The sequence below is a fragment of the Bos mutus genome, chromosome X (genome assembly GCF_027580195.1).
Source record: "Bos mutus isolate GX-2022 chromosome X, NWIPB_WYAK_1.1, whole genome shotgun sequence".
Classification (NCBI taxonomy): Eukaryota; Metazoa; Chordata; class Mammalia; order Artiodactyla; family Bovidae; genus Bos; species Bos mutus.
In genome coordinates this window covers 87,445,635-87,469,449 of record NC_091646.1, presented here as the reverse complement: position 1 = coordinate 87,469,449, position 23,815 = coordinate 87,445,635, and the positions used below count along the sequence as shown (strand labels likewise).

At 42.2% G+C, this 23,815-nt stretch overlaps 1 non-coding gene and 2 pseudogenes across 1 annotated transcript; all 3 read left to right on the top strand.

Annotated features, from left to right (window-relative positions):
* Positions 1-850: 850 nt before the first annotated feature.
* On the top strand, positions 851-1,517 carry LOC102274450 (ferritin light chain pseudogene; annotated as a pseudogene).
* An 8,130-nt stretch (positions 1,518-9,647) lies between these two features.
* Positions 9,648-11,520, top strand: LOC138986496 (ubinuclein-1 pseudogene; annotated as a pseudogene).
* TRNAG-CCC (transfer RNA glycine (anticodon CCC)) lies at positions 11,020-11,092 on the top strand. The gene has a single exon. It is a non-coding gene; the product is annotated as a tRNA-Gly (tRNA).
* Positions 11,521-23,815: the final 12,295 nt, after the last annotated feature.

Genomic DNA, 23,815 nt, shown 5'->3' with positions numbered 1-23,815 from the left:
TAGTCATGTCCACACAGCAGCGGTGCTCAGAGGAAGGATAGTATCTAAAGCTGGATTTGATTGCCAGCTTCTGCTCTGACAACACTGACCTCAAGTTGTTGTAGCTTCGACTGTAGACAATGCTTCCCAGAGACACGAGATGAGGCAAAACTCCAAAAGTGGCATTGGGAAGCAAAATGTGGACTTTACTAAGCGGTGCACAATTCCAGGGCTCATCATTACATTACATGTTGAGTTCCAGGGGGAGCTATTCACGTAGGATATAATGTAATTACTAGTGTCTTTTGGAGTTGTGCAACATGACAGCCTAGATCCTGGAGCAAGTGCCCTTTACACAATCTGCCTTCCCTACTGCAGAAGAAAGAAAATAAAAAGCTAAAACATACTCCACCCTAATTGGCATCTGTAAGTTCTCTCAAGTGTGGGTACCAAGAAGTACTTTATTCTGGAAAAAAGGATAAATAATTTATGCAATGATTATTTTACAAGATGTGAAGACATACTCTCAACCTATTACCTAACATAAAAGGCTCAAAACAGATTTGGCTTTCTTATTTTTCCAAAGCAAAGAAAATTCTTTCAGCATAAACTTTTCTTAAACAAATATTCCAATGTTCGTTTCTCAAAAAGCACCCCTTATTCCACCAAAACAAGCCAAAATAAAGTGGTTCACAACCCTATTCATTATACAACATCAACATTTATGAGCAGGACAATAGTGGGGAATATAATGAAAGAGGAGCATTTGAAATGTACCCCCAAATTTATTTTAAACATAATGAGGGTTTTTAAAAAAGTAATCCAAAGTGCGCTCAGCGGCCCTGCGGATCTGTGTCTTGCTTCAACAGTGCTTGGACGGAACAGACCCAGGGACGCCCCTTGCTTCAGCCTCTGACCACCCTCCAACCTTTTTTCCAGTCGCAACCTCCGGAGTCTGTCACTCAGCTGTCCACGATCACCGGGACCAGCCACCATTTTTTAACTCCCTATTATTACCAACCAATCATGAGCTCCCAGATTCGTCAGAATTATTCTACCGAGGTGGAGGCCGCCGTCAACCGCCTGGTTAACATGCAACTGCGGGCCTCCTACACCTACCTCTCTCTGGGCTTCTATTTCGACCGCGACGATGTGGCCCTGGAGGGTGTGGGTCACTTTTTTCGTGAATTGACCAAGGAGAAGCCCGAGGGCGTGGAGCGTCTCTTGAAACTGCAAAACCAGTATGGTGGCTGCCCCCTCTTCCTGGAGATGGCAGAAGCCATCTCAAGATGAGTGGGGTAAAACCCAGGATGCTATGGAAGCCACCCTTCTCATAGAGAAGAACCTAAATCAAGCCCTGTTGGATCTGCATGGCCTGGCTTCTGCCCGCGGAGACCCCACATCTGTGACTTCCTGGAGAACCACTTCCTAGATGAGGAAGTGAAACTCATCAAGAAGATGGGTGACCACCTGACCAACCTCTGCAGGCTGGGTTGAGTGAGTATCTCTTCGAAAGGCTCGCCCTCAAGCACAACTAGGAGCTTCTGGAGACCAGTGGCCATTGAAGAACCCACCTAACATCAGGGCTGCCTGAAGCCTCTCTCTGCGGCCACTAGGCAGCTTTTTAACACCCTGGAGCCCTCTCTCAAGCCTTGGACCAAATGGAAACAATAAAGCTTTTTGCAGCATAAAAAAAATAAAATAAAATAAATGAAAAGTAATCCTTGGGACTTCCCTGATGGTTCAGTGGTTAGGACTCAGTGCTTTCCCTGCTGTGGCCTAGGTGCAATCCTTGGTGAGGGAATTAAGATCCTGCAAACTGCAAGGTGCAGCGGGAAAAAAAAAAAAATCCTTGGCTTTATTCTATAATGTGTGCATTTTGTATTCTGTGTGGGGATTCCTTTGGGTGGCTTAGATAATACAAAGCCAATACTGAAGCATAAAGCTGGAGTACACTCAAATAAACCCAGAGGCAATGTGTTCACAGAATGGAAACTTCTAGCACTGAGGGTCTTTGAAGAGCTAGCTTAAGTCCATCTTAACCCTCTCTGTTCCAGCATCTCCATTTTCTTTTATGTTGTTCTCAGTGGAAATGGGAAAACTCTCCACCATTGAAACCCCTTGCTATATAGGTGGTCAGCCTTTCCTCTTAAGTACAGGTGATTGGGTTCCCAAACATTTACCAGCAGAGAAAACCCTGCCACCCATGCACTCTGGCTTTCTTTTATTGGCTGTTTATGCCAGCCCCTGGATGAAGTGGGAGATGAAGGCAGTGAGAGGGGAGTATGGACCTTCATTAGTGAAAAAGAATTGGGGGGCTTCCCTGGTAGTCCAGTAGTTAAGACTCTGCACTTCCACTGCAGGGGATGCAAGTTCAATTTCTGGTTGAGGAACTAAGATCCCACTTGCTGTGCAGCCAAAAAAATAAATAATAAATAAAAATTTTTTAAAAGAATTGGAATAGGATGATGTGAAAAGTGTAGACCCAAGAGTCCTTCTCCTGGGGCTTCTTCTATACTAAATACATTTTGTAGTTCTGAAACCTTTCATTATAATTGAGGAGAGCTCTTCAATGATAATAATAACCACAATTTCTACTATCTTTTCAATACTCTTTATATAACCTCACCCAGGACCAAACACACTGAATTTTCATAATAACTTTGCAAGATAGGTATTATTGTTGTTGTTATTTTACTGAAAATGAAACCAAGACTCAGAAAGATAAGGGCATAGAGTTAGAAGGCAGTGGAGCTGGGATTGGATCTCAAGTGTGCTGACCTGAAAGCCCACAGCAGGCTTCCTCTGGCTTATGCAAACCACATTGTAGGTTAGACCACATATCCTCTAAAAGCGTTGGTCAAAGTTGGACTCAGAATCTCCCTATGAATCCCAAATATTTCCCTCCCATCTAGGTATTCTGTGCTTTTTGATTTAAAAAAAATTGAGACCTTTTATTTTCCTATATCCTAGAAAATACTAACCCTTCCTATCCTTTCCCTTTGGCCATGGCCCTCCCCATCATCTACTTTTCAGCACTCCCTGGTACCCATAGCAAATGGAAGGGCCATGAGATCAGTGGTCATATGGCCATCAAGATGGAAACAAACTTTTACACAGACAGGTGTCCCAGTTCCTCTGGAAACAAACATATTTTTAAAAGTAGGGATACACAGCTCCAAATACGCTAATAGGATGTGCTCGGGCTCAGTCACCTCCAACTCTTTGCAACCCTTTGGACTGTATCCCTCCAGGGTCTTCTGTCCATGGGATTTTTCAGGCAAGAATACCAGAGTGGCTTGCCATTTCCTACTCCAGGGGATCTTCCTGACCCAGGGGTTGAACACACCTCTTCTGCGTCTCCTGCACTGCAGGGAGATTCTTTATCCACCAAGCCATCAGAGAAGCCCAAGATGGCACTAGTGGTAAAGAACACACCTGCCAGTGCAGGAGACTTAAGAGTCACGGGTTCAGTCCATGGGTGGGGAAGATCCCCTGGAGAAGGGCATGGCAACCCACTCCAGTATTCTTGGCTGGAGAATTCCATAGATAGAGGAGACTGGTGGGCTACAGTCCACAGCATCATAAAAAGTCAGACATGGCTGAAGTGACTTAGCATGCACACACTACTCCAAATACACTAACACCAAAATAAGACACAGCATATATTCACTCTTTCACTAATACTTGATGAGCAATTAAGATGATAAAATTTTCCCTAACACTTTCTTACATTGCTAGGATGAATCTAAATTGGTGCAACCTCTATGAGACAACTGAACAATATCTATGAAATTTATTTTAAAAATTACATGTGCACCAAGAGATCACAGATTATATGATTTTATTTATATGAAATGTTCAGAATGTCGAATCCATAGAAACAGAAACAGTGGTTGGTTGTCAAGGGCTGAGGGATATGATGGCTTACTGGGTATAGTGTCGTTTGGGACTATACCCAATGAAATAAAGATGTTGTGAATACACTAAATGAATTGTATATTTTGAAATGACAAATTTTATGTTACATGAATTTCACCTTAATTTAAAAAAATGTGATTTAACAACAAAAAAATTAGATGAGCACATAACATTTGTCTTAGTCTAGGCTCCCTAGAAACAGAGGCTGAAACAGGGATTCTTGTACAAATGAGTTATTAAGGGAATGTTCTCAGAAGAAACCTTCAGAGGAGTAAGGGATGCAGGATGGCGGGGGAAGGGGATAGGGCAAGACATGGCTTAAGATCTGTCTAGCCTCAGCTGCATCCCACAAGAGGCTCTTGAGTGATTGTACCACAGAATCTATTCCGCCCAAAGACAAGGAGACTGGCTTGTGATAACCACACATCTGTAAGTCATTGTCCAGGGGCTGGCCCCAGAAGAGCCTGTAATTTCCAAGACATCTGTGGGCCTGGTAGCAACTGTCAGTCAACAGCAGTTCCCCAGAAAAGAAAGCACATGTGAGGGACTTCCCCAGTGGTCCAGAGGTTAACATTCTGCACTTCCACTGCAGGGAATATGAGTTCTATCCCGTGGTGAGGGAACTAAGATCATCCTGCATGTGGCCAAGAAAAATAAAATTCAGTTAACATTAAGAAAGAAAAAGGAAGCACAGGTGAGATTTTTAGAAGCCAACACCTGAAGCAGCTAAGAAATGGATACACCAGTCCCATAAAAGAGATCAGGGCCAGGCGCCAACAACACCTGCCAACATTTGACCCAGTGAGTCCGTGTCTAGTCACTTATCCTCAGATACATTTGCACACAGGCAAAGCGATGCATGTCCAAATTTATTCATTGCAACATTGTTTATAACAGGAAAAGACACCAATAAATGACTGGTTAATTATATTATGATACATCCATACAATGAAATATTCAGTGGAGAAAAATATGAGAAAAATAAGAATAAGGAAACTCACCATGTATGGATATGGAGTTACTTTCAGTTCAGTTCAGTTGCTCAGTCATGTCCAACTCTTTGCAACCCCATGAACCACAGCACACCAGGCCTCCCTGTCCATCACCAACTCCCGGAGTTTACCCAAATTCATGTCCATTGAGTTGATGATGCCATCCAACCATCTCATCCTCTGTCTTCCCCTTCTCCTCCTGCCTTCAATCTTTCCCAACATCAGGGTCTTTTCCAATAAGTCAGCTCTTCGTATCAGGCGGCCAAAATATTGGAGTTTCAGCTTCAACATCAGTCTTTCCAATGAACACCCAGGACTGATTTCCTTTAGGATGGACTAGTTGGATCTCCTTTCAGTCCAAGGGACTCTCAAGAGTCTTCTCCAATACCACAGTTCAAAAGCATCAATTCTACTGTGCTCAGCTTTCTTTATAGTCCAACTTTCACATCCATACATGACCACTGGAAAAACCATAGCCTTGACTTTTGTTTTGACAAATTCATGTCTTTGTTGACAAAGCCATGTCTTTGTTGACAAAGTAACGTCTCTGCTTTTTAATATGCTGTCTAGGTCGGTCATAACTTTCCTTCCAAGGAGTAAGTGTCTTTTAATTTCGTGGCTGCAATCACCATCTGCAGTGATTTTGGAGCCCAGAAAAATAAAGTCAGGCACTGTTTCCACTGTTTCCCCATCTATTTCCCATGAAGTGATGGGACCAGATGCCATGATCTTAGTTTTCTGAATGTTGAGTTTTAAGCCAACTTTTTCACTCTCCTCTTTCACTTTCATCAAGAGGCTCTTTAGTTTACTTTAAATATGTATTTTAAAAATACATATTTTAAAATACATATTTAAAAATAGCAAAGTGCAGAACACAATATGTATAATGTGTACTATATGTTTTAAGGACATATATATGTATTTGCTTCTATGTGCTTAAGTTAACCCTGAGAAAGAGAGATAAGAAACTGGAAACAGTGTAATTGAAAGACAGAGTGGGAGGGAGAGTTTTCAGTGTATATCACTCTGTTCTTTGTGAATTTTATGCTATATGAATATATTACCTCTTCAAGTGAAAGGAATGAAAATGGATGGATAGGAAGGTAGGTAAGTAGATAGATAAATTGATTTGCTGTAAGACCCAGCCAGGAGTTTCTGCCACTCCTCGGACTACCAAAAGAAGCAGAACCAAGGGACATTTTAAAACCCAATTGTTTTCCTATCCAGAAGGAACTTCCTTCCTGATGATTACTGATGTATTCCCTGCACTTGTGTGTAATTTCCGGTTGAACCAGTAGCCTCTTATTTTCTGATATAATATTTCAGATCCTTAACTCATCCCTATTATTTGTTCCTCCCCGTGGAAGTTTGATTTCTTCATCAAGATGAATTTAGTTAACTATTGCAACTGTAACAGGCTCTATTGCTAAATTCTGAGCCAAGCTATAGTCCCAAGCTATAGGTGGCTCAGACAGTAAAGAATCCGCCTGCAATGCAGGAGATTTGGGTTTGATCCCTGGGTTGGGAAGATCCCCTGGAGGAGGGCATGGCACCTCACTCCAGTATTCTTGCCTGGGGAATCCCCATGGACAGAGAAGCCTGGTGGGTTGCAGTCCATGGGGTCGCAAAGAGTTGAACACAACTGAATGACTAAACACATAGCTGAAAAATTTTATAATTGAAAACTTTATTAATCAGAGTGTTAATTTTATCAATCAGATCCTAATAGATGTCTCAAGACAAAATGGTTCCATGGCTAAATAAATTTGAACTAAATTTATTAGATTTATGTATTGCAGGACTTATCAGAGCCTTTAATGTTACAATGTGCATTTTCAATCTCCTAAGATGCAGAATTCTCTTCAAAACTATTTGACCACAGAATTGGAGAAGGGCTCAGTTGGACTCTCTCGATAACTGGAGTCATCTAAAGGCTCAAGTGAGCTAGATGTGCAAAATGACTTACTCATGCATCTGGCTGTTTGGTGTTGGTTGGGAGTTCAGTTGGGTTGTTAAGTGAAGCACCTCCAAGTGGCCTCAACAGCATGAGGGGTTGGATTGCTTACATGGCACCTGGCTTGCGCCACAGCAAGTGCCCCAAGAGAACCAAGTAGACATTGCGTTGCCTCAAAAGTTGTGTGAATCACTTTTCTGAGTCTCCAGACTATAAATGAGTCTCTAACATCAGTACAGGTTAGGATGGAGAGGTCATAGAACCCACCTGGGAAAGGTGTCAAAGGCTTTGTGGACATATTTTAAAACTGCCACAATTCATTATTGCTTTGATTATACAGATGGGACCAAAAATGTATTTGACCAAAAGCAATTGACCCATGCTTCTGAAAAGACAAAGTGGCAGTATACCCATTTCAGCTGCAAATACAGGGTTTCCTTGGGTACTTAGAGGATGCTGTATAAACATGCATTGCCGTTTAATCAAAAGCAAAGTTGGTTTATGCATGGACCTGTTCTGGACTGTGAATCATGACTATGTGTCATAGAACCACACCATGTTTTAACTGTATGTTTCACTGACTCATTTTTTTAAATTGACAAATAAAACTGGTTGCAAGATTAATTACAATGTATAATAAAGAAAGAACTGTCAAGTGTTCTATGTCAGTCTGTTTGATAATCAAACCATTTATGGAGACTACAAAGAAATGATAGCATTTCTGATCAATAAATTTCACCATGTATATGAGTACCGAAACTGCATCCTTTCTGAGACTAAAATTTGAGAAGATGAAATAATGCTCTATGGTTTACTTTGACAAATAAAATATTAAAACCCATTAATCTTTAGTATAAGAACATTGAGTTCTCTGTTTAGACCATCATTATTACTTCAATATTTCAATGGTATTTGTCTGCGGAAGAGAAGTTGAACATCTAGATAAAAGAAAATGCTGACTCCCTTTACTATCTTACTAAAGGAAGAATATACCAGAAGGATTTGATTTTATCAGGACAATAAATCAAAATTGAGGACCCCCAATTAAGCATATTATGGTAGTGAAACTCCTTGTCAGCAAGTCTGAAGATTACGTAACCGCTACAAGTAACTTCTCCCCAGTCCAATAAGATGACATTAGCAGCAACAGCTCAGAGCATACTCAATGAGTAATGCATAATTAACACATTTTGAAAAGCACGTGACTGAAGGCAAGTAAACCTTTCACAATGTCTTGATGTACAAGGGAGATTTTACAGATTCAGTGAGGTGAGTAAAACAGGCTGACTGAAGGAGAGGTTTCAAAAAGATGGGCTAATTTTCTAAGTGGGAAGGAAGGTATGGGTCTTTGTCCCAGATCCTTGTGCATTTGGTTAAGTCAATTGGTCAAGGAGACCCAGGGAGCAAAAGTGTTTCTGTCCCCTCCAGGCTCACAGGGAATAATGACACCATTCACAAATCAGCACTGAGCAGTCAGCTGGGGCAAGAGAACACATCCTCATTGGCAGGTCATAGTACAAATATCAGGAGGCTGAACCAATGAGAGAGAGCTCAGGATTGGATGGAGGGATGGTTTGATCAGGAAAGCCAGAGTTATGAGAAAAACTGTAGAAACACCGGGCTTTGCCTTCTCATTCACAGGCCAGTGTGCCAGGGGCTCTTGTCACTCAACTAAGAGTCGTTGAGCTCCCCAGCCTTTCATGTTTTCCTTGCTACTGATGATTCTACCCAGGATGCTCTCTGGACCTTGTTAAAGACTCAGCATACCTCAAAACTGGAAAAGACCCTAGAGATCATTTGGTTCAGCCATTTTCGCTTGAGAAGTGTAGCAACTGTGCTAATTTCCTGGAGGACTTCTGAGAATCACCAGTGCTTTGTACTGGAGGCTTCAGTGACTGTTCCTCCAAGCTTCCAGCCTCAGCCCACAGACCCTCACTCCCTCAGCTTCCCCACATCATGCAAGCCTTCGGCCTCTTGGTTTCCTGCGGTCCATAGAGTGGTTCTGTTTTCCTGACCAAATCCCATCTTCCTGACAAAGTTTGTATGGCGAGATGTCCAAACTCTCCCCCTGCATAGTGAGAGCCAAGATAGATACTTCAAAGAGGGAGTTCTGGAAGGAGGAAATCCCAGAGCAAGGGTGCAGTGGTTCTTGGCACAGGAATCACAAACACACTGGATCAAGGCATGCCCAAAAGGCACGTATTCACTGCACCTATATTTTAAAAAATATTTATTTATTTGGCTACACTGAGTCTTAGTTGCCACACATGGTATCTTGCATCTTCCTTGGATTTTTTAGTTGTGGAATACAAACTCAGTTGTGGCATGTGGGATCTAGTTCTCTGATCTGATGGAACCCGGGCCCCCTGCACTGGGAGCACAGAGTTTTAGCCACTAGACTACCAGGGAAATCCCTCACTGAACCTTTTAATTTCTAGTATCAGAAACCCATTGAAGCTAGCTTAAGCAAAGAGATGAGGGTTGCATCGAACTCACATCTCTTATGTCTCCTGCATCGACAGGCAGGTTCTTCACCACTAGCACTATCTGGGAAGTCCCTTCAATAGTATAGGGAGTTACAAGCTTAGGAAACAGAGGGCGACGGTGCCACTTGTATTCAATTTCCTACTGCAAAATGGATACCGAGTGGAGGCAATTGCTAAACAACTGAATGAAGTCAGGATGTAAGTGAAAATAAAACAAAGGAAAAGGCACTCCAAATGAATGTGCAAACAAAAAATCCTAGAGTGCATGAAGAAATCTCATGCTACAGAAAAAAACATCTAACAAAATAATCGGATATGAATTCAATACAGGTGAAGTCAGTGTTATGGAATAGAAAAAAAATACTTGAAAATAATTATGTTAGGGATGTTCCAGGAGCCCAGTGAAGGCATAACATTTATTCAAAGAAAGCAGGCCTCCTTTCCTCCTCCCTGGGCTTCTGACCAGTCAGCACTGCCCCCACCTCCTGAGACCCCACTTCCCTCTCCCTTAAGGTCATGAAGCCCATGTAATGTGCCTGGGGCTGGTCCTTTGCTCCTGGGGGCTCTGCTTGGGTGTGGCAGAAGAAATGAACAAAGGCCAGCTTTCCCCAAATGGGCTTCACAGCTCTTCATGATGGTAAGGAAAAGAAGATGTGTTCTTGAGGCTCGAAGTGATAAAGAAATGTAAAGACATTTATAAATGAGAAATTGGCCTAGGAAAAACATGCACGAGGATCATAAGGCTGTGGGAGCAGGGTAGCACCCCTCACTCTCAATCTTCTGCTCAGCCTCTGACAGTGGGTTGTTCCAGGAGGTCACTGCTATGGTCTCTCTAACTGATTTGGACCTGAAGCAGCTGCTCAGTGAGTCTCCAGAAGGAAGCCCCTTCTGTGATATGGATGATGAAAGAGATTCCCATGGGGTGGGATTGGATGGAGAATTCACAGTTTTCTTTTCTCTTCAAAAGCCTGCCAGTGCCCCTGGAGAAGTGCCTTGAGGAGCCAGTTCACGCTGCCAGAAGCTGAGGGACAGTGCAAAAGGCAGTGCTTCACCCAGGATATCAATGGGATCCAACTGGGCGCAGAGGTACAAACCTGGTAGCTGAGCAAGCAGATCTGTTCTGAGGCACATGGCCATGTGACTTCATCCCTGTGCTGAAGCAAAAGGACGTCCTGGTCATACTTGCCCCAAGACTTCATTTCTGGGAACCTGTTGGTGGGGGTGCATCTGGAGGAGCCTCTACAGAAATTTAAAGAAGCTATTGGCAGGGCAATGGCATAGCAGATGGCCCAGTACCAGGATGAATGCCAGGTGCACACGCAAGCAAAGACTGCAGAGATGCTGCAAGAGGAAAAAGACAAGGAGCAGAGAGAACAGATTTGCTCTGGAAACGAAGAAGAAAAGGGGAGCAGAGCCCAGAAGAAAGGTCAGTGGAATGCTGTTATCAGGAAGGTACTCTTTCAGGTGGGAAAGATGGGACCAGAGGATTATGATCTGTAATGAGAGGAGAGCCAGTCTAGGGAGGACTGCATGAATGGTTTGGGTGCTGAAGTTCAAACTCTGGGCCCAAGGCTGAGTGCACACTAGGTCTCTGTGTAAGGAGAAAGGACCACACCACAGGTCCCTGACATCCATACTGACCGAGAAGAAAGTAAAGGCTCCTTCACAGTTAAGGCAAAGTGGAGTTTCCCTGGTGGTCCAGTGGCTGAGACTCTGCACTCCCAATGCAGTGGGTCCAGGTTCAAACCCTGGTTAGGGAACCGCATCTCACGCACTGCAACTAAAGATCTGACATGCTGCAATGAAGACCCGGTGCAGCCAAATAAATAAATAGAACAAAGTCAGGGTGAAGGAAACATAGACTAAGCCTCCTAAAAAGTTCTCATTCAGGGCTTCCCTGGTGGTCCAGTGGCTGAGACTCCAGGCTCCCAGTGTGGGGGTCCTGGGTCCGATCCCTGGTCAGGGAACTAGATCCCACATGCCACAACTAGGACCCTGGGGCAGCAAAAGAAAGAAAGAAAGAACCAGAACAAGTTTTTTAAAAAGCAGTGGAAAGGTTCTCATTTTATCAGACAGAATGGGCAGCCCCATCGCTTTGTGTAAACGTCACAGGTCTTCACGTACAAAAGTAAAAAAGAAATTTTCCAAAACCCAGTTTTCCAGACCATCACTCTCTAGCACTCTGTAATCGCCCTCTCAATTCTCCAGCTGAACGGACCATGGTACTGGAGCAATTTGAGGAGGAAAATCCCAAGAGTTCTAGATACAAAGCGCTTTCTTGCCAGGCTCCCCTCAGCAAAGGTTTCTAGAACAGTGGTATAAATGGCAGCACCTTAGAAACCAGGCCCAAGTCAATCTTGCATGCAGTCCCCACACATTGCAAAGCTTCACGCATACCTAGCCTAGCTCCATTTGTCAACAACCTCCCCAAATCTTCTTCCTCCTTCAGCATCCATTCCTCCACAGCAGCCTCTTCAGGAGGCACTTCGTTCCTCAGCAGCAGTTCTCCTAAGAACCCAGCTTTATTCTACACTTCCCTGAGCCACATGGCAAAATGTTGATCCACCAGCTCTTCAGGGCTACCTTACACATCTCCCCTCACTGGCTCTAGCTCCCAACACAAGATTTCTTCTAGCAGCTGTCCTATGAAAGAACAACAATCCAGAGCTCCCCGTCTTCCCAACAACTTGTTCCCATGAGTATATCCTCCCTACATGGCATAGTCTGTCAATGGACATGTCCCAAGTCCACAGCGAACAATCCTCAGTTCTGTAGAAGCTTGCCAAGTGTGTTAGCTGCTCAGCCATGTCCAGCTGTTTATGATCCCATGGACTGTAGCCCACCAGGCTCCTCTGTCCATGGAATTCTCCAGGCAAGAATACTGGCTCCTGCCGCTGCTGCTAAGTCGCTTCAGTCGTGTCCAACTCTGTGCGAACCCTGAGACAGCAGCCCACCAGGCTCCCCCGTCCCTGGGATTCTCCAGGCAAGAATACTGGAGTGGGTTGCCATTTCCTTCTCCAATGCATGAAAGTGAAAAGTGAAAGTGAGGTCGCTCAGTTGTGTCTCACTCTGAGCGACCCCATAGACTGCAGCCTACCAGGCTCCTCCATCCATGGGATTTTCCAGGCAAGAGTACTGGAGTGGCGTGCCATAGTGGGTTGCTATTTCCTTCTCCAGGGGATCTTCCTGACTCAAGGATCAAACCAGGTCTCTTGCATTGCAGGCAGATTCCTTACCATCTGAGCCACCAGGGAAAGCCTGTGGAAGCTGGCCCTGGGGTTCCAAATGGAGATTCTAGTGATGGGAGCTAGGGAGGAACAAAGCTACTGACCTTGTCCCTGAAACCCATACTCCTCAAAAGGAAGTTTCCTCGTGCTCTGAACTTCATATGTTATGCATGTTGCTAGACAGTTCATGGAAAGACAAATCCTGGGATGGAGAGAATTCTGAGTTTGGAGTGGCATATGTGGTTCTGAGTTCCCTCACTATGATAGATCAGTTGGTACAACTGCATTTTAAATCTGCTAAACATCTTGGCATTTGGTCAGAGTAGCTCATGGAGTCCCATAGGCCAAGGGCTCCTTCTAGCCACAAGAGGATTCATGAGATGGTCATGGTATCCATCTCATCCTCAGATGCTGTGTTCAACAGGACAAAAACCTGGCCTAAAGCCACAACTGAGAGAAGTAGCTTTGTCTCTGAAAATATATTCAGGGCATTTAATACATACTCATTGTGGGAGGCCAGTTTCTCCTCTGAACATGACAATGAAGCTCTTTTAGAGACCAGTAGATCCATCAATTGCAAGACAATTGTGATAGGCCTTTTAAAGACACTTATGTTGGGTTCAGCTTTTACCATTATCATTAAATGCATTGGACAGAATAGGACTGTTCATGGCATGTCACATTATGGGAAGACATAATTCCAGTGCCTTTAGAGTGGAGAAGAATTACCCAACTCACATCCTCCATTTCAGTCCTCTGAGCATTTCTCAAACACCTTTTTAAAAAGACATGTCTGTTTTTGAGGCAAGCCAGTTTTACTGAGTTGAGCTTTTTAAGTATTCTGTAAATTTGTGCAATCTTGACTTAAAAGATTATCTAATTCCAGAAAACTTTATTCCCAACCTGGCCAGAGTGCCAGTTATTTTTCCCCCGGAGTTTATACAAGTGAACCCCAGGGCTACAAAGCCCTTGTTGGTCAAATCTTCATTTCTTTATGGGAAGAGGTCAAGTGGCTCAGTAGTGAAGAATCCACCTGCAAATGCAGGAGATGGAGACGTGGGTTCAATCCCTGGGTCAGGAATATCCTCTGGAGGAGGGTGTGGCAACCCACTCCAGTATTCTTGCCTGGAGAATCCCATGGACAGAGGAGTCTGGAGGGCTGCAGTCCATAGGGTCCCAAAGAATTGGACGTGACTGAGCAACTGAGCACAAGCAAATGCATGAAGAGTTCATTCAGGTCTCAGATAGATATCCCAATTTGTTTTATTCATAGGAATCCTCTTGGATGGGGCTATAGTAACAGACCTTTATGAAGTATCTGCCAGATAGAAATAAGCCTTGAAGTCCTGGAGTTCTCCGAGCACTGGAGGATATGTAAACATAAGGTTTACATGCATTAAGCTTGAAGGACGGATCAAGGACAGGTAAATATTCCAGACTTCCCAAGCCACAAAGCTGTTCACTAAACTAGTGACTGTTTCACAAAGGCCTTTAGAGTGTTTATTTGCACCTGTGAAATGTGTATCACAAGATGAGTTTGAACAGTCTACTCTAGCTAAGTGAATTCAAGTATGTCAAGTGTAAACTGTATCTGGGTGAATTTCATGGTTATGTAATTTATGCAAAATCCATAATATGGTAGCCTCTATAGAACAACTGACTCATTTTCTTCCACAAATAAGTTATTTTGTTCAGTTGCTAAGTCGTATCCAGCTCTTTGAAAAGCCATGGACTGCAGCATGCCAGGTTTCCCTGTCCTTTGCTATCTTCTGGAATTTGCTCAAATTCAAGCCCATTGAGTCAATGATGCCATCCAATCATCTCATCCTCTGTTGTCCCCTTCTCCTGCCTTCAATCTTTCCCAGCATCAGGATATTTTCCAATTAGCTGGCTCTTCACATCAGGTGGCCAAAGTATTGGAACTTCAGCCAAAGCATCAGTCCTTTGTTGGGGGCCAGCGTGAGGCACTCTGCCTGTGGCAAAGGTCATGAGAAAGGAGGCTCAACATACGCAAAGGCGGGATCGAGCCTCAGGAGTCCCCCTGGAAATCCTCGAGCATCTATCCCCATAACCAGAGCCTGCCTACTTTATTACTTTGTGCTCTCACCTACACCTCTGACTTGACAGGGGGCTGTCCCCCACCACCTCTTTCGGAGAAGGAGTTAACTTAGAGCTCCAGTTAATAAAAACTCCTGGGCGTGAAAAGAGTGTTTCAACCTACAAACTCCTCTGAAGATTCTCTAGCCTGCCTGACTGGCTTGTCCAGCCACATGTGATTGCTCACAGCCTCCCAGCCGTGAGAGGCACGAGATGCTTTAAACCTTCTAAAAACAGGTTCCTTAGAAAAGTTAGAAAACCATTAGTATAAGTATAGTGGGCTGATTAGAAATTGTATTGGTGAAGGGTTTTTCATTTGTTGAGCCAATGTTTGTTGCTAAGTCTCCACATCCCCTGCCCTTACACACATTAATGAATATATAGAAAAAATAAGTATTAACCTTTGATATTAATCACGTTAGACCTTAGGCTAAGTAAATTCTTTCCTTAATTAAAACCCACTACACCCTCACCCTATAGGAATGTAACTTTATCTGGTACCTTCGGAAGGTGGAGTCTTTTTTAAGAATAATCACCCCTGGAGAAATAAGTGTCCTGGTTGACTGACCGCTGTCACAAGGAGAGGGTCATAAATTGTCAGCAGGCCCCCTGGCCAGAAGATGATGTAACACCCCTAAGACCTCTGTATACATTTGTATGAAGCACCTGACTTTGATAAAAAGTCAGGACTGCTGACCCTGCGTGACTTTTGCATAACATTTCAGTGTATAAAAGTAGACCATGGAAAATAAAGAATTGGGATCAGTTTCTCGAAATACTGGTCTCCCCATGTCGCTCTCTCTCTCAAACTCTGGCTGAGTCTCCATCTGGAGCACGGAACCCACCAAGCTTACTAATTATGCCTGGGTTTCTAAGATCCGACCGGGGAGGCCTCAGTGTCTCCTCTCCTTCGGGAGAATGGAAGGATGCCTGCGGCCTACGTAAGTGGTGCAAACTTCTTGTCTTGAAGTTTTATTGGTCTCCCGCGTAAACCAAGCTACTCAGCCTCTTTTCTCCACTGAATTTTCCTACTGAGCTATCCTCATTCTATTACTCTTTACATCTCTAATTAATATCTAATTGAAGCTATTGTATCTTGATCCTCACAGAGCTGTCCCCGCTTCGAACTCCCTGGATCAGCCGGGGCTGGACCTCGGCAGTCCTTCCAATTCAGAGTTGATTTCCTCTAGGATTGACTGATTTGATCTCCTTGCTGTCCAAGGAACTCTCAAGAGTCTTATCCAGCACCACAGTTCAAAAGCATCAATTCTTTGTCTCTCAGCCTTCTTTATCTCCACCTCTCACATCTGTTGGAGAAGGCAATGGCAACCCACTCCAGTACTCTTGCCTGGAGAATCCCAGGGACCGAAGCCTGGTGGGCTGCCGTCTATGGGGTCGCACAGAGTTGGACATGACTGACGTGACTTAGCAGCAGTGGCTCACATCTGTACATGACTTTTGGAAAAAACATAGCTTTGACTAGTGCACCTTTGTCATCAAAGTAATGTCTCTGCTTTTTAATATGCTGTCTAGGTTGGTCATAACTTTTCTTCCAAGGAGGAAGTATCTTTTAATTTCATGGCTGCGGTCACCATCGGCAGGGATTTTGGAGCCCAAGAAAATAAAGTCGTCACTGTTTCCACTGTTTTCCCATCTATTTGCCATGAAGTGATGGGACATCTATTTCTGCTTTATTGACTATGCCAAAGTCTTTGTGTGGATTACCACAAACTGTGGAAAATTCTTATAGAGATAAGAATATCAGACCACTTTAGAGCCTGCCTCTTGAGAAATCTGTATGCAGGTCAGGAAGCAACAGTTAGAACTGGACATGGAACAACAGACTGGTTCCAAATAGGGAAAGGAGTACGTCAAGGCTGTATATTGTCACCCTACTTATTTAACTTATATACACAGTACATCAAGAGAAATGCTGGGCTGCATGAAGCACAACCTGGAATCAAGATTGCCAGGAGAAATATCAATACTCTCAGATATGTAGATGACACCACCCTTATGGCATAAAGCGAAGAACTAAAGAGGCTCTTGATGAAAGTGAAAGAGGAGAGTGAAAAAGTTGGCTTAAAGCTCAACATTCAGAAAATAAGATCATGGCATCTGGTCCCATCACTTCATGGCAAATAGATGGGAAAACAGTGGAAACAGTGACAGACAGATTTTGGGGCTCCAAAATCACTGCAGATGGTGAGTTCAGCCATGAAATTAAAAGATGCTTACTCCTTGGAAGAAAAGTTATGATCAACCTAGACAGCATATTAAAAAGTAGAGACATTACTTTGCCAAAAAAGGTCCGTCTGGTCAAAGCTATGGTTTTTCCAGTAGTCATGTATGGATGTGAGAGTTGGACTATAAAGAAAGCTGAGCACTGAAGAATTGATGCTTTTGAACTGTGGTGTTGGAGAAGACTCTTGAGAGTCCCTTGGATTGCAAGGAGATCCAACTAGTCCATCCTAAAAGAAATCAGTCCTGAATATTCATTGGAAGGACTGATGTTGAAGCTGAAACTCCAATACTTTGGCCACCTGATTTGAAGAACTGACTCATTTGAAAAGACCCTGATGCTGGGAAAGACTGAAGGTGGGAGAAGGGGATGACAGAGGATGAGATGGTTGGATGGCATCACCGACTCAATGGACAGGAGTTTGAGTAAACTCCAGGAGTTGGTGATGGACAGGGAAGCCTGGAGTGCTGCAGTCCATGGGATCTCAAAGAGTCGGACACGACTGAGCAACTGAACTGAACTGAACTGATGGGACCAGATGCCATGATCTTAGTTTTTTGAATGTTGAGTTTTAAGCTAACATTTTCACTCTCCTCTTTCACCTTCATCAAGAGTCTCTTTAGTTCCTCTTCACTTTCGGTCATAAGGGAGGTATCATCTGCACATCTGAGGTTATTGATATTTCTCCCAGAAATCTTGATTCCAGCTTGTGCTTCATCCAGCCCGGCATTTCGCATGATGTACTCTGTATATAAGTTAAATAAGCAGGATGACAATATACAGCCTTGACATACTCCTGTCCCTATTTGGAACCAGTCACTTCTTTCATGTCCAGTTCTAACTGTTCCTTCTTGTTTCTCAGGAGACAGATAAGGGGGTCTGGTATTCCCATTTCTTTAAGAATTTTCCATCGTTTATTGTGATTCACACAGTCAAAGGCTTTGGCATAGTCAATGAAGCAGAAGTAGATGTTTTTCTGGAATTCTCTTGCTTTTTCTATGATCCAATGGATGTTGGCAATTTGATCTCTGGTTCTTCTGCCTTTTCTAAATCCAGCTTGTGCATCTGGAATTTCTTGGTTCACGTACTGTTGAAACCCACCTTGAAGGATTTTGAGCATCACCTTGCTAGCATGTGAAATGAGTGCAATTGTACAGTAGTTTGAATATTCTTTGGCATTGCCTTTCTTTGGGATTGGAATGAAAACTGACCTTTTCCAATCCTGTAGCCACTGCTGAGTTTTCCACACTTGCTGACATATTGAATGCAAGCACTTTAACAGCATCATCTTTTAGGATTTGAAATAGTTCAGCTGGAATTCCATTACCTCTACTAGCTTTGTTCATAGTGATGCTTCCTAAGGCCCACTTGACTTCACACTCCAGGATGTCTGGCTCTAGGTAAGTGACCACATCATCGTGGTTATCTGGGTCACTAAGAACTTTTTTGTATAGTTCTTCTGTGTATTCTTGCCACCTCTTCTTAATCTCTTCTGCTTCTGTTAGGTCCTTGCCATTTCTATTCTTTATTGGGCTCATCTTTGCATGAAATGTTCCCTTGGTATCTCCAAGTTTCTTGAAGAGATCTCTAGTCTTTCCTATCTTATTTTTTTCCTCTATTTCTTTGCATTGTTCACTTAAGAAGGCTTTCTTATCTTCTCTGGAACTCTGCATTCAGTTGGATATATCTTTCCCTTTCTCCTTTGCCTTTTGCTTCTCTTGTTTTATCAGCCATTTGGAAGGCCTCCTCAGACAACCACTTTGCCTTCTTGCATTTCTTTTTCTTGGGGATGGTTTTGATCTCCACCTCCTGTACAATGTTATGAACCTCTGTCCATAGTTCTTCAGGTACTCTGTCTACCAGATCTAATCCCTTGAATCTATTTGTCACTTCCACTGTATAATCATAAGGTATTTGATTTAGGTCATACTTGAATGGCTTAGTGGTTTTCCCTACTTTCTTCAATTTAAGTCTGAATTTTGTTATAAGGAGCTGATGATCTGAGCCACAGTCAGCTCCTGGTCTTGTTTTTGCTGACTGTATAGAGCTTCTCCATCCTTGGCTACAAAGAATATAATCAATCTGATTTCAGTGTTGACCATCTGGTGATGTTCATGTGTAGAGTCATCTTTTGTGTTGTTGGAAGAGAGTGTTTACTATGACCAGCGCATTCTCTTAGCAAAATTCTGTAAGCCTTTGCCCTGCTTCATTTTGCACTTCAAGGCCAAATTTGCCTGTTATTCCAGGTATCTCTTGACTTCCTACTTTTTGCATTCCAATCCCTTATGATGAAAAGGACATCTTTTTGGGTGTTAGTTCTAGAAGGACTTGTAGGTCTTCATAGAACAGTTCAACTTCAGCTTCTTCGGCATCAGTGGTTGGGGCATTGACTTGGATTACTGTGTTGAATGGTTTGCCTTGGAAGCAAACCAAGATAATTTTGTCATTTTTGAGACTGAATCCAAGTACTGCATTTCAGACTTTTTGTTGACTCCGAGGGCTACTCCATTTCTTCTAAGGGATTCTTGCCCACAATAGCAGATATTAATGGTCATCTGAATTAAATTTGCCCATTCCTGTCCCTTTTAGTTCACTGATTCCGAAGATGTTGTTGTTCACTCTTGTCAGCTCCTGCTTGACAACATCCAATTTACCTTGATTCATGGACCTAACATTCCAGGTTCCTGTGCAATATTGTTTTTTACAGCATTGGACTTTATTTTCACCACCAGACACATTACAGGGAGGAAAAAAGAGGGAAGGGAAACCTCTAAGCTAAAAGAAACTTAAGATACATATCAACTGAGTGCAATGTGTGAAGCTTGTTAGGATACTTATTTGTAGAAATCAACCTTTTTTTAATGAGACGATGAGAAAAATTAGACCATTTATTGAATATTTGATGAAAAGAGGAATTGTTTTAATTTTTTAGGTGTGATAATGATATTGTGGTTAGGAAGGAAAGGACGGAGGGAGAGAAGGAAGGAAGGAAGGAAGGAAGAATGTGGCTGGCTTTTGTTGCCAGTTCCTGGGAGGTAACTTCTAAATCCTTGATGTTTCCTAAGTAACAAGAATGTCTTCATTATTCACGGTGGGTCATTTAGACCCCGCCTGATAGTTTGTGTCAAAGAGATGATTCAGGGTAGGAACTGGCCACACCAGAAAGACCAACTGTGAGTCTCATGGTTTCAGCCTGAGCTCTGGGAGCAGAAAGGGGCTGGAGATCAAGTTCAATCACATGGGTGATGATTCAATCAATCATGCCTACATAATGAAATCCCAATAAAAGTCTGAATATCAAAGCCTGGGTGAGCATCCTGGGTTGGCAATACTCCTTGCACATATTACCACATAACAATGCCAAGAAGGTAACTCATCCCTGTGGACATGAGAACTTTACATTTGGAACCCTCCCCATCCAAGAGTCCGCCCTGTCTATTTCTTCTAATTTGTATCTTTTTCCTGTAATAAAAGTGATTGTGAATATAATAGGTTTCTGTGAGTTCTGTGTGTCCTTCTAGCAAATTATCATATCTGAGGATGGTTTTGAGAAAACACTGAACTCGTAGTTGGTGTCAGAAGGCTAGTTAGAAAGAAGTTCTTGTCTTTAAAGATACATAAGGAAAGATACAAAGATGAATTAGTATGTCATGGATTTACTGGAAAATAGTCTGGGAGAATGGGGAGAAGGAAATCAAGAGATAGGTGGAACAAGATTAGCCATGTGGAATCAGAGGCTGGGTACTGGGGTTCATGAAATTATTTTCTCTTCTTTTGTATATGTTTTAATTCATGGATATGAATCCTTACTTTATGGATCCTTATTTTATATGATATGGTAGGTGGAATTCTAAGATGTCTCCCAAGATTATATGCCCATGGTACACACACACCTTTTCCTAGTTATTTATTCAAACACAAATGGAGGTAGTACTTGTTTAGAGGGTTTGCAGATGTATCTAAGATCCCAAATCAGTTGACCTTAAGATAGGGAGATTGGGAATTTCCTGGTGATCCAGTGGTTAAGACTCAGTGCTCTCAGTGCCAGGGCCTGGAGTTCAATCCCTGGTTGGGGAACTAGGATCCTGCAAGCTGCATAGTGTGGACCAGGGATAAGGGGGAGTGGTGGAGGGAGGAGATTATCCTGGGTAGGCCTGGCCTAGTCAGGTGAGGGACTGAAAAGCCTCTTCCTGAAGAAGAAATTCTCAGTAAGAGAGATTTGACTCATGAGAGAGATTCCAAACAAGGTAGATTCTTTGAAGATGGCTTTGAGAGCAGCCTCTGGCTGACAGCCAGCAAAGAAACAGAGACCTCAGTCTTACAGCTGCAAGGGACAAAATTCTGCCACAACCATGTTCTCTTTCGAGAGGAGTCCAAGTTCCAGATTACCACATGGACAGTCCACACCTAGATTTCAACCTTGTAAGATTCTCAGTAAAGAAGTCAGCTATTTTGTACAAGGCTTTTGACTTATAGAACTGTGAACTGATAAATCTATGCTGTTGTAAACTGCTACGTAATTTGTCACATGGCAGTAGAGAATGAAAGTGCACAATGAAAAAATAAATAAATTCCAGTCGTGAAAAATAAAACTCTACACATTTTTAACCAAATTCAGAAAAATACATTTGTGACCACAGTACAGGGAAGGATGTCTTAACATACCAAAGGCAAGATTAATAAATTCAACTATATCAAAATGACAAACTTCTGAACTATAAAATGCACCAAAAGATGCAGTGTAAAGAAAATTCATGGACTAGGAGGTGCCATTTGTAAGACATAAAATTACAAATCATATTTTTAAAAGAAACTCAGGGAAAAACAAATCAACAGAGAAAACCAAGAAGCAAGCCAACAGAATATGAATTGATAACTCACATAAGAGAAAGCTTAAAACCTAACAAATATGTGAAAAGATGTCCATCATGGCTATTCATCAGAGAAATACAAACAGTAATGAAAGGCAATTTTACCTCCAATGAACCAACAAAATTAAATATCCAGATACTCCTGAGTTTTAGTGAGGATGTAGTTACAGAAGCTCTCATGTTGGACTTCCCTGATGGTCCAGTGGTTAAGAGTCCCCCTGCCGATTCAGGGGACATGGGTTTGATACCTGGTCTGGGAAGATCCCACATGCCACTGGGCAACTAATCCTGTGTGCCACAACTGCTGAGCCCGTACTCTAGAGCCTGTGTTCCACAACAAGAGAAGCCATCGCAATGAGAGGCTCATGCGCTGCAACTAGAGAAAGCCCTCACACGGCACCAAAGACCTGGCATGGTGAAAACTAAATTAATTAATTAAATTAAAAAAAAAGAAACTCTCATGTCTTGCTGATGGGGGTGTAAATTGGTTCAGGAATTTTATAGAGCAATGTAATAATATCTAGTAAATTGAAGATATATATACCTTTTGACCCAGCAATTCTACTCATGGGAATATATTCTAGAGAAAATCTTCTACATAGGCTCAAGTATCTATAAATATTATAGACATTAATAATATTATCTGTAATAATGTTTATAAATAGTAATATATATAAATATTGCAACATTATTTGTAATGTTGAAAACTTACAGACAATCTAAGTGTCTATTGAAAGGAGAAAGAAGGTTATTAAGTTTCTGTTTCTTTCCATCCTCAATATTCTCCTTTAATCTTGACTGGCAACCCACCTGCTAATCTGCAAGAGAACCATGGCAGTTGAAAATGAACTGTTTATTTCACTGGTTCTAAGAGTTACCCATAATTCTCTCAATTGGTGTCATTCACAGGAAAAAATGTTTTCACTGACTGTGATCTTCAAAGAGAGCCTCTGAATCAAGAGGGATCAAAAGTGGCCAATATAACTGGAAATGCACTTCCACCCAAGGATGAAATGACTTTCTAAAGTGAGCTGGAAACTGCTGAGCTGAGAAAGAATATGGCTAATCCAAGTGAGGCAAATGAATGCTCCTATGCTACTGAATAAAGAAGATTCTTTTGAAACATGCCCCCAAGTCACATGAGAATTCATCTCATTTAATGAAGTTGAGTATAAGTAAAGCTTGGTGTCTAAAAGTCAGTCTGTATATTCTTCCAAACATACCAGCACAGGATATCATGTCATGCAATTTAGAACACATCCAGATTTTTATATCACCTTCAAAGTCTCCATTTTTATCTTGGTTTTATTTATACTTTCTTATCTCAGACGGGAAAAGTCTGAATAAGACACTGGCTAGTAAATGTACTCAAGAAGTAGTTTCATATGGATTTAACAAAATAACAAAAGTGGAGAAAGAAGTTTTTGTCTATCTATCCATGAAAAATTTTTACTTTTAAAGCATTTTTACTTTCCATTCTCCCTGGAGAAGAGAATGGCTACCCACTCCAGTATTCCTGCCTGGAAAGTCCCATGGACAGAGGAGCTTGGTGGGCTACAGCCTGGGGTCGCAAAGAATCAGACATAATTGAGTTGCACACACACACACACACAATCCATTCTAGACCCAATTTATATTTCTTTATTTATATTGGATGTTTATCAAGTAGTGCACATTGGAAGCAGATACATGCAGTATTATTTATTACTGTATTTCTTGGATACGTCTAACACTTTTTATTGCAATAATGGACTAAACTGAACTGGCCAAGATACATTTTTCCATTTTTGCTGATAAGTAGTTGCAACAGAGTAGTGTTTTAAAATTCAGGTAATACATTTTCCTAAAATATTCCAATTGCAATGCCATGTATAAGATGCTACAAAGTATATATGTTTGATTAACAGTTTTATGAATAATCATATCACATAATTCCCCAGATTTATCACAAAATTAAATGAAAATTCTTTGTGGCAGAAGGTTTGTATGAATATCAAAGTGTTGATTTTTGTTCTCATTTGCTCAGTTTGAACCATGCCACATTGT